The sequence below is a fragment of the Vulpes vulpes genome, chromosome 10 (assembly GCF_048418805.1).
Source record: "Vulpes vulpes isolate BD-2025 chromosome 10, VulVul3, whole genome shotgun sequence".
NCBI lineage: Eukaryota > Metazoa > Chordata > Mammalia > Carnivora > Canidae > Vulpes > Vulpes vulpes.
In genome coordinates, this window is record NC_132789.1 from 98,773,769 (window position 1) to 98,789,962 (window position 16,194).

The 16,194-nt window shown below is 38.7% G+C and overlaps 1 protein-coding gene across 1 annotated transcript in view; it reads left to right on the forward strand.

Moving 5' to 3' along the window:
* Positions 1-16,194, forward strand: part of KLHL2 (kelch like family member 2) — a 99,063-nt gene that overhangs the window by 34,409 nt on the left and 48,460 nt on the right. The window lies entirely within an intron of this gene.

The following is a 16,194-nucleotide window of genomic DNA, read 5'->3' on the forward strand; positions in this document are numbered from 1 at the left end:
TTGTGAAGACGCTGTCATATTCGTTTGTAACTACTGATTGATGATTGATGCTGCCCACCTTTCTCTGTTCGTGAGATTAAAATGTACAAAGGATGTTTTTGACTATCAACAGTCTTTACTTTTTCTTTTTACAATTGCAACATCTTTTTTTTTAAATTTTTTTTTTATTATTTATTTATGATAGTCACACAGAGAGAGAGAGAGGCAGAGACACAGGCAGAGGGAGAAGCAGGCTCCATGCATTGGGAGCCCAACGTGGGACTCGATCCCGGGTCTCCAGGATCATGCCCTGGGCCAAAGGCAGGCGCTAAACCGCTGCGCCACCCAGGGATCCCTGCAACATCTTTTTTTTTTTTTTTTTTAATTTTTATTTATTTATGATAGTCACAGAGAGAGAGAGAGGCAGAGACACAGGCAGAGGGAGAAGCGGGCTCCATGCACCGGGAGCCCGATGTGGGATTCGATCCCGGGTCTCCAGGATCGCGCCCTGGGCCAAAGGCAGGCGCCAAACCGCTGCGCCACCCAGGGATCCCCGCTGCAACATCTTTTATAAGTGATTCTAGAATTTAGCTAAAACTTAACATTGCGTTTTCTTAATTTTCTATAAAGAACAGATGTTTTATGTATATAAATGATATAAATGAATAATACAGATGTATATAGTGTAGAAAGGGTAAGTGCCTCTTTTAAACTGCCCTTCCTTTCTCACGCTCCCCAACCCACACACGTTGATCTACTCTCCTTCCCCAGAGGGTAGCTTTTGCTATCTGCTTGGTGTGAATCTTTTCAGACCATTTTCTATGCAGTTATATCTACCCATTCACTCATACCTATGCCCATGAAACCTATGTTTCACACCTATGCTCACACCTATGCACAGTTTTCCTCACATAAGTGTATTTTTACTCTACCTGTTATTCTGAAACTTGCTTTTTTCACTGTACAAAGTATCTTTTTTTTTTTTTTTTTTAAGAATTTACTTATTTATTCATGAGAGACACAGAGAGAGAGAGTCAGAGACACAGGCAGAGGGAGAAGCAGGCTCCATGCAGGGAGCCCGATGTGAGACTCGATCCCAGGACCCTGGGGTCACGCCCTGAGCCAAAGGCAGACGGTCAACCATTGAGCCACCCAGGCGTCCCTGTACATAGTATCTTGAAGTTCTTTACACGTCAATACGTGTGGACCCAGCTCCTTCTTTTGAATGGCATCCCATATATTAATCAGCATATGTGATTTTTCCACCTTTATAAAGTAGTGCAGTGAATACACATTTTTATATTTATATCCCAAACTTCGTGGAATAGATTTCTCAGATGTAATTGGTGGATCAAAGGGTACATGCATATTTTAATTTTTGATTGGTATGCCAAATCGCCGTCTGCAAGTTTATACTTATTTATACTCCTTCCAACCAGGTAAACTGTGTTTTGAAGGTAACAAAAAGAATTAGGACTAACTTCTTAAGAAATAATCTCTGAATTCTACTTGCTCAAATAGGAAAATGTGGGCTTCATATTTTTGTCCCTTATAATTAGTTGAAATATGATACAAACTTTTTGAATTCGGAGACTGAAATCTTTGGACATTAACTTGTTAAGACATGCTGTTGTTAAATCTGAAATATTGGCAGTGGTGAAGCCTTCTGGTGATCTTTCCCAAGTGGCCTCATTTGCCTTTGTTTGGAAATCCAGTTCATGAGGTAAGGCATTTGAAACAACCTTGGTTGATACTAAAGTTGTGTATAAAGGTGTGAATCAACTGCTATGTGGACTTTTTTTTTTAATCTGTAGGAAAGTGTTTGGTACATGTCATGAGGTAACAGTACCAACATGTCATCACAATCTGATTTTTTTCTCCGTGGTTATGCTAGTTGCTGGATTTCGGGGTATTGTTGCCAACAAGACATTGTCTTGGTTTTTCTTTTTGCTCCTTTTTAAAAATTCCTTAGAATTCATGGGGCTCATTGTGCCCTGTATCTGACCTTCAGCGAATGAATTGCTGATTGTCATAATATGTGACTTGGAGGAAATTCGCAAAAGATGATTTAGGCCTAAGAGAGTCGACTGTGTGAATTCAGCTCTGAATGCTGTTTGTAGTAGTTCTTGCGATGGAGACGTTGGCCTATGAGGAACTGGGAAAACGCCTCTCATGTTTCTTTTAATAACTATCACGTTCCAGTCCTGAAATATTAGTCATCACAGCCTTTCAGAAAACCTCTTGCCATGCTGATTTGCCTTTTGTGTATATGTTCAGCTCCTACAGGAATACATTCAAAGAGTTGTATTTGGCAGACTTACTAAATGCTTAATATATATATTTTTTGGGGGAGGGGGGGAGATGGGGGAAGAGAGCATGGGGTACCTTGGTATGCATAGCCTTATTTATATTCCATTGAAAAAAATAACTTATTTTAGTAAAGGCAATTTGCAAATAAAGTTAATTAAAATAAGTTGCCTTTTCCGTGGCAAGTGTCTTTTGGTGAAATACAAAATAAGAGTTTACCTATCAAGCTACCCCAAACTGCTCTTTCTCCTGTTTATTTTTGTCTGTGTACACTTTGTTAGATCTTTCTTGTAAGTGCTGTTCACCTTAGGGGAAGGAGTGGTATGGTGGAGATTTTTGGTGTTCTTGTTAATGTTAAGCTAAAATTGTAAATGGCCCCAACTGGGACCCTGCTCTGAGTAGACCTGTTTTGAGAGAATTGACAGTGGGGATAGAACTTTCTGAAATTCAAGTTTGTTGTTGTAGGTATATTTTCTTATAGACCTAGAATCAAATCTGTGGTCAGGTATCCTCTCTTTTATGGAGTTTCTGTTTAGTAATAAAAAATAAAATACAATTTTAGGGTAGCAAGTAACTTAGTGCTTTACTTTGGATCGCATGTTTTGATGTAGAATCATGGTGCCGTGGAATGTTGTGGTCCAGCCGTCATAGTCAGTGGGTGTCCCTGATTCCTAGTTTAGGGCCCTTTCTGTGATGCCATTTAGTCTCCTATTTATAAAAATTAAAAAATATATATAACGACTGTTTGAAGTGAAGGTGGTTAACTTTGAGTCAGAATAAGGGAATGAATTTATTTGAAGAATTAACTCCAAAAAAGAAATGTTATTGTGTTATATATGGATAATAGGACTTTAATTCTTGACTCTTTGGAGTTTCCCAGATTTTTTTTTTTTTTTTTGTTATTGCTGTTTTTTTTTGTTGTTGTTGTTTAGATTTTTAAACTTTGGTTTTGAATTTAGATATTTGCTTTTATTTATGGCAAGATTAGGGAATAGTTTGAGCCAAATGAATTTGTTTGTGTACTTTTTTAAAGGAGAAATAAAAGGAGAATATATATCTTGCCACGATCATGCTTTTAATTGAACTTTTTTGTTGTTGCTATTGAGTAATTTAAACTTAACTCGTTCCTTGAGTTTCCGGTCAAATTTTATAAACATTATATATCTGGGAACAGAGAAAATACAGTCAAAGGCTATTAAAAAGTAGTTTTTAAAATTTGGAGGCATCATGGGGCTCCTAAGTGATTCAGTCGGTTAAGCATCCAACTCTTGATTTTGGCTCCGGTCATGATCTTAGGGTTGTGAGATCAAATCCCACATCGGGCTCTGTACCTGGTGTGGAGCCTGCTTAAGATTCTCTCTCTCTGTCTCTGTCTCCCTCTCTCCCTCCCTCCCTCTCCACCCCCTGTTTACTTGCTCTCTTTTAGAACACACACACACAAACAAGAACTGTTTAAATTTGGGGCATCATGGATTCTTTTGAGAATGATGAAAAACTGTGGACCCTTTCCCAAGTAAAGTGCACATAGCCATTTATGCACAGTTTTATATACACTTTAGAGAATTCATATGCTTTATCTCTCCCCTTCATTCTCCTGCTGTTAAGAATACTAAGCTGTGTGTGTGTGTGTGTGTGTGTGTGTGTGTGTGAAGGGTTTTTACATGAGTTTATTTTCAGCTGTGTGCTAGGCATTTTACATATGTCTCATTTGATAGTCATCATCTTATTAGGTAGGTATTACTACATTTTGCAATTAAGGAAGCTCAAGAAGGTTAAGTAATTAGTTCAGTATCACACAGCAGCTGTTAAGTTGTCATCAACTAGTGTTGCTTAAAAAGAGAGTTCATAAATTTGAAAATAAAAATACCTTTATAACTAAAACTACTTTTTTCATTACCTAATATTATTGGAGGTTTAACTCTTCTTCATTTGATGTGTTGGTCAACATTTTTGGAGACTCCTAAAGCAACTTGAATTTTTTAAAAACATTTACCTCATTGCTAAATTTATGGTTTGTTACATACATTTTGATTTCTCAGCTTTTGGGTATTTGTTTTGGCTTGCCAAAAGTAGCTAAGAGTTTTTTTCACCTGATGTAAGTGTGAAAAACGAAGGTGAGGATGTTAGTAGACAGTGCCAATGTAAGTAAATACTCTTATTCCCAAATTAATATTATGAACGTTTATCTACAAGTTCTGTCTGTAAGAACTTGTATCATTTCAGAAGAATTTAAGAAGCATCGGATAATTGTGAATGGATAGATTTTAAACAGTTTAGAAAATTTTTATGTTGCATAAATTGAAATGTTTTCAGATAGAAAATCTCATCCTTTTAGAAAAGGAACAGAATTTAAATGAGAATTTTTCAAGAGACAGTTAAAATTAATTTTTGGCAATAAACACACCAGTGTGCCACACAATCACAGCACAGTAGAAAATTCAACATAGTGTGTCCATTTTGTTGGTGGTGTAGGGGAGGTTATTTTTTGTTTGTTTCAGACTGGAAGTGCAGACAGTATATTGTACAACGTTTTACCAGTGAGGTGTTCCTAAAAAGAAGATAGTAGAGGTCGGGGCATCCACAGACCTGTTGACATGGTTGACCACTTAATCAACAGAAACCATCAAAAAAAGAATGCATGTATACCCCAAATATTTTATTGTAACCTACAACATGCAACTGCACAATTTATGCCAGTCTTTTGTTGTAAAACAAGTATGGTTACCTCCTTGGAGAGCCATCTGCTTTTTTGCACGTATGACATCATAATGGTGGGTCAACTCTAATCTTCTAGTTTTTAAAAAAGTGCAGCAAGAATTAAGACACTTGAAATCTCAGTGCAAAGTCATCTTTGAATTATACAATTTCCCCTTCTTTTCCCCTACGTGTAATTTAAGAAACTTTTTTTTTTTTTTTTTTGCAGTAACACATTGGTCAAGTCATTCTAAAGCAATTAACTTAGTTTTCATAGCAACAACTTTCTTTTTACAGTTACATCTCATTGGATTACATGTTTATTTGAATTACATAATTTCAGTAACAAGTGCAAGTAAAATGCAACTCAGCTGGAGGGGCAGAAGTGTGCAAGCATGTTGGAGAGGACAAAGGGCATGGGACACTTAGGTGAGAGGTCAAGGAGGTTGGTAAACCAATGCTTTTGCTGTGTGTATTCCTGCATTGTGTAGATAGACACTGAATTGCGATTTCTGTTAGATGGATATTTATTTTAAAATGGGTATGGAAGATCCTCTATCGTTAAGCAAACTGATGGAGTATCTGCTAAGTCTTTAGTCCTGCACTAGGTGTGATGCTATAAAAAATGAATAAGGAGCAAAGCATAGTAAATAGAGTATAGATATCAGCTTTGCTAATTGAAATACAATGTGACTTTGTCCAAAGTCCTCAACTTCTCTGAGCTTCGTTTTTTTGTCTGAAATAGGGGGTGAATTCTGTTGTTCTTACATAAGAGCTTGTGAAACATCACTCATTGGATAACTGGCTTATGTAGAGGTGAGACATGCTGGGACCTCACTAAAAGCATCATAGGGATTGAGGCTTGGGGCCAAGAATAGGGGCACCTCTCTGGGAGAGCAAGCACTTAAGTATTTTTTTTTTTTGTTTTTTAGATTGAGGGCAGCCTGTAATCCAAATGAAAGTTCTCAAGGATGAGTGACAAATTCAGGTCTGAATGAGGTGCTGCAGGAGGCATGGCAGCAGGAAGTCTCATGGTGGTGGCCGTAGGAGTGTAGTACCTGCTGTTAGGCAGTGTCTCTGATCCAGGGAGGGTGGCCCAGAATGAATAGTGAATCAGGTCTACAACCCCAAGCTCGCTTGTCTGAAAGAGACTTGGTAAACTCTAGGCAATTGCAATATCATAGCTATAAAGTTGGGATTATGGAGAAAATATATTCCTGTTAGGAAATGGGATGGCCAGCCCAGGATCTGGGGCATGCTCAGTCCTGTAGGACGTTAGGGTTCACAGTGCGTGAGGATGCTTGGGGAAGCCAATCACATTTAAGCAAGCAAGATTATGACAGACTAGAAGTACTGGTTGGGCACCTAATAAACTTCACAGTCTTGGTCAGGATTAGTTTAGGACTGAATTGGACTGAACTTGAAGATCTAAGGCTTTTAACATCTTCAGCTAGATGAGGATAGATCATGTAAGGATTGATAACTATTTCATGGCTTCTTGGCTGCCTGGGTGCCTCAGGTCATGGTCTCAGGGTCCTGGGATCGAGTCCCACGTCGGGCTCCCTGTTCAGTGGGGAGTCTGCTTCTCCCTCTGTGCCTCCCCCTGCTTGTGTTCTCTCTCTCTCTCTCTCTCAAATAAATAAAATCTTAAAAAGAAAAAAATTCATTGCTTCTTTATACATGGCTTGCTCTTTCCTTTTCTTACTTCTAAGATATTGAGCTTTCCCATTTTTCCATTGCCGGCCAGTGTTGCTCCTTATGAATTCCAGTTTTCAGTAGTAGTTCATTAAAAATTTATGGGGCACCTGGGATCCCTGGGTGGCGCAGCGGTTTGGCGCCTGCCTTTGGCCCAGGGCGCGATCCTGGAGACCCGGGATCGAATCCCACGTCGGGCTCCCGGTGCATGGAGCCTGCTTCTCCCTCTGCCTATGTCTCTGCCTTTCTCTCTCTCTCTCTCTCTCTCTCTCTCTCTCTCTCTGTGTGACTATCATAAATAAATTAAAAAAAATAAAAATAAAAATAAAAATAAAAATTTATGGGGCATCCATCTTATGCCAGGCAGTGTTCCTTCCATCTATTGGTGATACAATATCAACTAAGACAGACAAGGGCTTTGTTCTAAGAGCCTTTGTAGCTTCTTACTTTACAGGGTAATAGGTGTTTCTGGTGACTGTATATATGTCTAGGTTATCCACTGGGCATCATTCCCAGGACCTAGGTCTTTAAGTAATGGATTTCTAATCAGAGGATTATTTGGTGAGCATGAAATCATAGAGAATGGAGATTACTTCAAGTGGATTAAGGAGGGCTTTAATGAACTATCATTTTACTACAAAACACGTCTCTAGTAACCAGGAGATAGACTGAGTACTGTCAGATCCATTGCCTCTCCCGTGCATGGTAAGGAAAACTGACAAATAATTTCTCTTCAGATAACCCATTTCTGAATATTTTATTATCCAGTAGTTGTCTTTTCTACCTCTAAGCATGCTTAGATGCTGTAAGGAACTCTACCAGCCGTAATAGCTTATTGAGGCCAGGATTTTTTAGAGGGTAAGGCGCCAGTATTTTGAATGCTCATCTGTCTCCATATAGAGATTAAATAAAAGAAATGATTTTGGACTTATGTTAAAAATGATTTCTTCTGACAGAGGCTCTAACTATACACTTGGTTATGCTTTTTTAAATTTATTTTTTATTTTTTTATGCTTAAAAAAAAAGATTTTATTTATTTATTCATGAGAGACGCAGAGGGAGAAGCAAGCTTCCTGTGGGGAACCCGATCCAGGACTTGATCCCAGGACCTGGGATCAAGCCCTGAGCCAAAGGCAGAGGCTCAACCGCTGAGCCACCCAAGTGTCCCTTGGTTATGCTTTAACTGTAATTGCAGTCACATTCCAGGTCTGTCCTCTGGTTATTTTGATTGAATGACCATTTTCCATTCTTAGCCACACAACTAGAAGTTGCCCAATGTACCAAAGGAGTTGAGGAGAAGGCTTAACTTCAGAGTGAGCAAAAATGTCTACTGAGAAGCTTTCTAGATGTTTTTGGTTTAAATAAAATCATTTTGATTAAATATATAACACCGTATATTTAAGTTACTGTTGAACAACTCAGAAAATAATAAGGAGTCCCCCTAGATTGGCTCTCTGCTAGAAAACATTCGTGGGCTAGTAGACTCCAGCTAATTATTGTATTAGAATTCAGAGCTCAAATCTTGAATTTAACCACTGACTTCAAGAATGGTGTTAAGACATTAATCTTTCTGGTTTTTATTAATTATAAATAAAGCTAATAATACTTTGACACCTCACAGAAATGCTGTGATACATAAAATTATACCAGTTAAAGCTTATAAAAATATTGAAATGATCTATAATTGTTGAGCAGAAATAAAAAGTGGGGCATCAACAAAAAGTCTTGTGACCACAAGGAAGAAGAACCACAAAGAGGAAGATTGTTTGGGATTATTGGGTAAAAAAAAAGAAAAAAATGGCTCAGTAACCTTTCCCTCATTTTTTATATTCTGCACTGGATATATTTTTGTGACCAAAAAAAAAAATACTGATTTGCTGTAGATTTCTCTCCATACAACAAGACTTGTATATTTGGGTTAGTCTGTGGAGACAGTACTCTGGGGTGATTCTCCTGGAGCATCTGCTACCTATACTATGTGCTTGAGGATTCCCTAGTTAGACATCTCCAGCTCACATCTCTAACTTCACTTCTGAATTTCTAACAGCCTATTGATCAGAGATGCAAACTTGCAGGCATATTTTGTGCAGTACCAATAACACCTTTTTCCATTGGTTTGACATGTAACTCAAGAAAAGGTGATATTTTTCCTATCAGAGTTTATGGAAGCCTTATTATTTTTCCATTCATGTTCTGTTTCTTTTATGAGATAGAAAGTAAGTTCTTTATGATTAAAAGGGTTTGGCAGATGGTGTGCTTAAAACACCAGCCAAGACTTTAAAAAAAAGTACTTAAAAATGTGTTGAATCAAACTTTCAGTGGTTGTTTATGGGATAGCACTGGGAAATCCTGTCATTGAAGTGAATTTATCTGACAGTCTAATGCCCAGAAAACTGGTAACCTGATATTTTATCACTTTACCAGAATAGTGATAATTTTAGTTTGTTATTTTCCAAATTCACAAAATGATGCATTTCATTTATGTTAGTAATTACTATAAATTTTTAAATTATTTACAATTGAGTTTTGGTATTAATTGCATTTTATTGTATTTAAGTATTGTATCATATTGTATTTTAAATCCTCATGATTTTAATCAAAATACTTGACCAGCTAGAACATGACTGTTCTCCAGTCATGCCAGTTAAATTATATTTTATTCTGAATAAGTTGAAAGTATAGAAAAAGTGAAAGCTTATTATTTAAAATTTAGTATGGAAGAAGCCATTGAAGGTCAGCTAGTTTGAGAAAAATCTAGAAGGTTGATCATAAGAACATATAAAACTAGATGGACATCGAACTTGAAGTTTTTCAAGTTTTTATTTACAGGAAAGCTAGGTACTCAGGAAATATTAATAACTAAGGTACTTGTGGCTTTAAATTATTAAAATATATAATCTTTTTAAAATTTTAATTTAATGTTTTATTCCAGGGAGAGAGGGAGGGAGAGTGAGCTGGGGAGGAGCAGAGGGAGAGGGACACGCAGACTGCACTGAGCATGGAGCCCGATGCAGGACTCAGGACCCTGACTGAGATCGTGACCTAGGCCGGGATGCTTAACCCACTGAGCCACCCACATGATGACTTTTATGATTTATCATTATAAAATATATAGTCTTTGAAAGATGTCCACGGTTGAGTCATTTTGTGATTTGTATTTTAATTAGCTTTATGTGGTATATAAGAGGGATTTATCTTGATGAGCAAAAAATGACTCCATCTTGATTATGACCTAACATCTTAGAGCAGTGTCCTAATTTGAGCAGAGAAAAGTTTGATAAAAATCAAAATCCTTTCAGGTGGATTTTTTTCATCTTTGATCTGTGCCTCATATTGTTGAAGTGTGGCCCTACGTGGGGCATAGCACATCTGTGTCCGTGTTCAGGGTCCTTCTCTCCAAACCAGTTTAGATGGTGAGAGCCCTAGAGTTGTTGAATTTTCTGTGGTTCTGTCAGATTTGGTTTGAAATAAGCCAGAAGTTTTATAAATCCTAGCATTATTGACATGGAGCTTTAAAAAATATTATTACCTTTTGGATCTCGATGTCTTAATTCCATTGTCAGGTCAGTAAAATTAATGTGCTTTTCATCATCTAGTTTAAGTGTCTTTCCCCAGGTTATAGAACTTATGAAAACTTCATTTTTTGGTGAAAATAGAATATAGCTGTATCACTGAGATGTATTCAAAAGCTATTGTTTTAAATTAATTTTGTGAATACTAGTATAGAAATTTGGTCATGTAAATATATTTGACATACATTTATTTTCTTATTTAGGGTTCTACTAGATAGGATTGTTATTTTCCATTTAAAAAATTTGTTCAGGGATCCCTGGGTGGCGCAGCGATTTGGCGCCTGCCTTTGGCCCAGGGCGCGATCCTGGAGACCTGGGATCGAATCCCACATCAGGCTCCCGGTGCATGGAGCCTGCTTCTCCCTCTGCCTGTGTCTCTGCCTCTCTCTCTCTCTCTCTGTGACTATCATAAATAAATAAAAAATAATTAAAAAAAATAATAAAAAATTTGTTCATAATATATACATGCCTTCCACTGACTTCTGGTTAATCTTAGTGTGGGACCAAAAGACTCATTTTTAAAATTTTTTCCTCTGGTGGGCTGTTGTTTACATACCATGGATCTTAACTGCTCAGTTTGCTAAGTTTCAACAAATGCATACACCCATGAACCCACACCCTAATCAGGATACTGAGCATTTATAACCTCAAGCCTTTTTCCAATCCCTTACCTCTGATTCCAGGCAACCACTGATATGATTTCTGTTATAACAGATTAGTTTTGCCTGTTATTGAACTTTATATAAGTAGAATCATACAGGATGTATTTTTTTGAGGCTGATGTCTTTGGCATAACGGAACATTCGTGAGATTTATCTGTGTTGTTACATGTTCCAGTAGTTAGTTCCTTTTTGTAAATGCTGAGTATTGTATTTGTATGGATTTATTGCAGTTTAGCATGATGATGGATATGTCTGTCTGTCTGTATTTATTTTTTAAATTTTATTTATTTATTCATGAGAGACACAGAGAGAGAGAGAGGCAGAGACACAGGCAGAGGGAGAAGCAGGCTCCCTGCAGGGAGCCCGATGTGGGACTCGATCCCGGGGCCCCAGGATCACACCCTGGGCTGAAGGCAGGCGCTAAACCGCTGAGCCACCCGGGGATCCCGATGGATATGTATTTAAAGTTTTGGACTGTTATGAATAAGACTTACTCACTTTGATAGAGAATGTTGAGAAACATTTACTCTATAATTAAGGTCTAGTTGGGGTCAGGGAGAGGCTAATCAGTAAGATGGATAAAGTTATTTAATTGCCTATTAGCAGACCGTGTTAGAAGGTGGGAATACAAAATCACGCAACAGAAAAAGAGTTGTCTAAGAAGTAAGAGCGTATTATGTATGTGAGTGTTGATGTGTGTGTGCGCGTGCACACGAGTGTGGGCATGCACAGGTGTCTGTGTTTTGATGTACCATTGTATTTGTGAAAACAACAAAAAAAATCTTTAAAAAGTATTAGCAGTCTCTGGTCTTGAGAAAATTCCACTGGAATCCACTTGGTAATCGGCGGGGTAAGGGAGGATCTGAACAGTAACCCCCTCTCCAGTTATTCATGGCATTCTGAGGTTGTGGAAGGGAAGAACCCTGGAGAATACGGGGGGGGGGGGTACAGGGAAAATTTTGACCTCTAGTGGAGTGAAATGCATGATTGGTGAGTCAAGAGACTAGTAAACATTTTTTTTTTTTTTTTGAGGTGATTTTAGAGAGGAAGCACTAAAGGAGAGGAAGTTAAAGTGGATTAATGCCGATAAATAATAGCAGAAAGAGAATAAAATACTCATTTTGGAGGAAGGGGCTGCCTACCTTCCATGTTCTGGTCAATTTGCTAAGTGCTGATATAGTTTTTTACAACATCCTGGACAGAGAGTTGTCGTTGTTGTTGTTTTAAAGATTTTATTTATTTATGAGAGACAGAGAGATTGAGAGAGGCAGTGACACAGGCAGAGGGGGAAGCAGGCTCCATGCAGGGAGCCCGACGTGGGACTCGATCCCGGGTCTCCAGGATCACGCCCTGGGTCGAAGGCGGGCGCTAAACCGCTGAGCCACCCAGAGATCCCCAGAGAGTTGTTTTTTGTTTGTTTGTTTTACAGTTTAGGGAATTGCAGCTCAGGGAGGTTAAGCGATTTTCTGGGGTCACACAGTTAATACGGCACACGTCCAAGCATTCAAGCCCAGAGTTCTCACTCTTGAGAAGCGAGAACTCTCTATGAACACTCTATGGTGTCCGTTCTCCATTCTTTTCATATGAACTCCATTCTGCCCCTGAGGCTTTATAGGAATTCAGAGGCAGATTGGGGATTAAAAATCTATGGCTCTCAAATCCTCAGGTGCCTCTGGACTTTAGACTCTGAGATCCAAAGACCACTTTGAATGGCAGGAGTGCCGGGGTGCTGGAAATCACACATGCCCCTACTAAATGTAAGCACTACCTGTTAGAATCCAAGCTCTAGGATGGCTGGTATATTTATCCATTTTGTTCACTGCCGCATCCCTACAACCTAGACTAGTGATTGGACCCTAGACTAGATACTCAATAAATATTTGTTAAGTGAATAATGGCATGTTTGATGAATAGGTGCTGTTTGATGAATAGAAGCTGAGCCAGACAGGAGGTCCTGTGAGAACAAGAGGAAGGGAGCCTGGAAACAAGCACTGTGGGCTGGGATGCAGGGGCAGGATTTCAGCCTCTGGGAGAACTGGTCCACACAGTAAAGTTAAGGCCAAATTACTGATGCCCACTAGGGAAGGATCCTGGTTAGAGGCAGGTGGGCTGGAGCTGGGTCTGGGGGAAAGAAAACATCAAAGTGTCCAAGGTCGTGTTAGCAGTGACATCAAATTGACCAGGTTGAGCTGCTTATGGTTGGAGCCGAGCTGTTCTCTCTGATTAGAAATCGGATTGGATCCAGATCCAGTGCTGCCAGCTGTAGAACGACAGATGCAGGGGCAGGGAGCCAAGCTGTCGTTTTCAAGACCCGCGTACCACTTTCTTTACTTATGTCCATTATGTGGTAGAAAAACTAAATCGTGTGGAAATGTTCAGTTGTTTGTTTTTTCCTGTCTCTGTCAACATTGTTTTACTGACCCAGGTTCCTTGAGATCAAAGGAACTTGACGTCCAGTAAGTCTTTCTAAACCACAGGCTGGAGCTAGCTCTCTGTCCATTTGATTTGGTAATACTGTAGGTTATTGCAAATATTTGAGAAATACTAGTTTTTTAAAACCCTTATTAGTCTTCATTGTCATTGATTATACTATTTCATCATGTGAATTTGGCATAATTCACGTAATTGTGGCTATATTGCTAAATCTATAGTTGTTTCTGTTTTTTTCCCCCCTACTTTTATAAATAATCCTGAAGTAAAAATTCATGGATATAGCCTGTTCTAGTTCTTGCACTATTTTCTTGGAGTAGAGTTTCAGGAACATACTTCCATCATCAAAGACTTTAAATCTTTATATTGTTTGGTAGCTCTTGATGAATATCGCCTAAGAGAGTTGACTAGTTTACAATGAAAGCAAAAACGTGATAGCGGCCAAGGCTTACTGTCCCTTGGCCTGAATATAGGTGGTTGGAAATATCAATAATCATAAAATTCTGTCTCCTTATTTTAATTTATTTTATAGCTACTATGGTGTCAAATATATTTCCCATTTTCACATACTATGTTCTTTTCCAAAGTGTCCCCGATTATATCTTTTACTCTGGGAATGCTTGATCAAAAAAGGAAGCAACCTTATGCTTGTCGTAAATGATGTGGCATGGATCATCATCTCGTGAGGGAGAAGGGAAATCTGACATCCTGTTGTCATGGGGTTGAACGTTCTATTCAATCCAAGAAGAAATGCCTTGAATTAGAGCCAGTGTGCTCCTCTACCATGTGCCAGACACTGGAGTGGTGGACCAAATCAGTGCTTTCAACAACTCTACGACGCGTTGTTATACATTTGAGCCACTGTCGAATAACTTAAGAGATTTTAGAGAAAACGTAGGTTTAAAAGAATGGAAAAAGCATCTGTGAAAAGGAGAGGAGAGGAGGGGTGGTTTTCAGCCTGTGGGAAAACCACATAGCCCACATAGTTCTTTTCTATCCTTTTTTTTTTTTTTTAAGATTTTTATTTATTTATTCATGAGAGACACAGAGAGGCAGAGACATAGGCAGAGGGAGCCCGATACGGGACTCGATCCCAGGACCCCGGGATCCCGCCCTGAGCTGAAGGTAGATGCTCGACCACTGAGCCATCCAGGCGTCCCCACATAGTTCCTCTTTCTGTACTCCTTTTGCTTTTTTTGCTTCATTTATTGTATCATTGGAAATGACCTCAATTACAGATGTATTCTGCTTAAGAGTCAGCCTCTCTTAAAACTTTAAGTATCTCTGGACGGGATTTGTCCTGGAAGGTGATGCATTATTAACCATTAGTATGAATTAATTTTGACTGTGCTGCTAGTAGCTATCCCGAGGGATGGAGCTTGGGTTGGGGGGTGTTGGGAGGAGGAGGGAGGTGAGGTAAATATATTTAGAGGATGAAACACTTAGCGATCAGGAGAGGCAGATCTGTGTGGAGAATCATAGCTGGGTGCACAGAATAGAGGCTGGCTTCTGGTGACTGAACTTTAGGGTTTTGAGATACAGAAGTGTGAATGAGGTTGCAGGATGCCAAGGGCAAAACACTTCCTATTTCAAAACCCTGCACCCAGCGGGGCCTACATCTCAGAAAGAGGAAGGAAGCTTCATCCCCCTCTCCTGCACCCAGTGCCCTGTAAGGTCACAGCAGTCAAGTAGTAATATTATATTCATTGATACTGTGGTTCGTAACTGTTTTTAATACAGTTTCTATGACTAAATGAGTATCAAGAAGCCAATTGAAAATAAAAAAAAACTTGTGGAATAGGACTTATTTATAATTTGGAGACTAAATGCAGATTTTAGAAGGTGTATAGTCCTGAAAGTTGTACAGAAGCTTTTTAGTTTGATGCAGTCCCTTTGTTATTTCTTTGGTTGCCTGTATCTTTGTGGTCATGTCCAAAAAGCCATTGGAGCATGGTCGGGGGGCTTACCGCCTATGTTTCCTTCTAATAGTTTTATGGTTTCAGGTCTTACATTTCTTACATTTAAGTTTCTAATCCATTTTGAGTTGAATCTTGTGTAGAGATTGAGAGGAGGGTCCAATTTCATTCTCCTACATCGCATCACTCTCCTTTGAATACAGTTTTTGTATCATCTCCATCCTATTTTTTCCCCTTCAGTTATCTTCACTTTGAATAGGTGGGTTTCTTTACCCTTGCAGAATTGAACAGTAAGATCAGATGCTCCAAATTCAGTGAATTAGAAATGCAAAGTAATTCCCTGTCTATAATCACCTCTCAGCTATTGCTTGCTATAGGTTAGAAATGGCCTTTTCCTGAAAGGCATATGCAGTAGAACAAATAAATTCCCTTTCGTTAGAGAAAAAAAAAAAAAAAAAAAAGCTTACGTTTCATAATGAGGGTTTTTTTTTTTTTTTTTTTTTTGATCCAACAACATATATAGCTTAAGTTTGGGAATAATTTCTTCCCTCTCCTCGTGCCCTTTGAACAGTTGTTTCCCTGTTTGTTTTCAGGTCATTCCTGACACATGAGGCGCTTGCTCTGTATTTTATTTTTATTTATTTATTTATTTATTTATTTATTTAATTTTTTTTATAATTTTTTTTTAATGATAGTCACACACACACACACACACACACACACAGAGGCAGAGACACAGGCAGAGGGAGAAGCAGGCTCCATGCACCGGGAGCCCGACGTGGGATTCAATTCCGGGTCTCCAGGATCGCGCCCTGGGCCAAAGGCAGGCGCCAAACCGCTGCGCCACCCAGGGATCCCTGTATTTTATTTTTAAAAGATTTATTTATCTTTTAAATAAAGAGAAAAGAAAAGGAGTGGGGGCAGGGTAAGAGAGAGAAT